Raw genomic sequence first — 822 nt, forward strand, 5'->3', positions numbered from 1 at the left:
AAAGAATGTTGACCAGGGCAATACTTTGAGTTTACACTTACAGCTTGTCCAAGGTCATTCATTATTAATACTATTAGTAATATCTTCGTTAAAGACTTTGATGGCCACAGCTCAAACATGAGAGGTTGAGCTTTATTAGCTCCACCTTGCGGAAATTCCGGATACTATTATTTTGCTTGTCGTATTATAGGAGAATTTACGGTAACTCGCGGTATTTACCGGTAGCTTGCGGTAGACTGCGTACAGCGTACCGCAAAATAATGCAGTATCACCCGCGCATTTTGAATGGCTGCATCTGTAGGCTGCCAAAAGTCTCCGAAACCAAATTTTGATAGCAGAAAATTCTCACTCGTCCAGAAGTTCCCTTGGGACCCAACATCCAGCACAGAGTGGTAAAAAAGCGTCTTTTTTGTAGACCCTTGCGGCGTGCATTGGTGGTTCAGTGGTAGAATTCTCGTCTGCCACGCGGGAGGCCCGGGTTCGATTCCCGGCCAATGCAGTGACTTTTGCAGCGAGCAGCTCCATCACTTGCATCCCCTTTCAACTCGCAACTGAAAACCCACTGAAGCTTAGAAGCTGTGAGCCAGGTCAGTACCCGGATGAGGGTGACCTACAGGGAAAAGCAAAGCTCACAGCTGGAAGCGGTGTTAATGGAGCCAGCGGTGGGGCGCTCACCCTGAGGTCTATGCGGGTCCCAATGCCCCAGTATAGTGACGGAGACGCTGTGTGGTAAAAAGGCGCCGTCTTTTGGATGAGATGTAAAACCGAGGTCATAGCTCTCTGTGGTCATTAAAAGTGACCACCAAAACCTTTGACAAAAGC

General features: G+C 47.9%; 1 non-coding gene across 1 annotated transcript; it reads left to right on the forward strand.

The window, feature by feature from the left end:
- Positions 1 to 428: 428 nt before the first annotated feature.
- On the forward strand, positions 429 to 499 carry trnag-gcc (transfer RNA glycine (anticodon GCC)). The gene has a single exon. It is a non-coding gene; the product is annotated as a tRNA-Gly (tRNA).
- Positions 500 to 822: the final 323 nt, after the last annotated feature.

Source organism: Atractosteus spatula, unplaced genomic scaffold, assembly GCF_055471065.1.
Source record: "Atractosteus spatula isolate fAtrSpa1 unplaced genomic scaffold, fAtrSpa1.hap1 Scaffold_81, whole genome shotgun sequence".
Lineage (NCBI taxonomy): Eukaryota > Metazoa > Chordata > Actinopteri > Semionotiformes > Lepisosteidae > Atractosteus > Atractosteus spatula.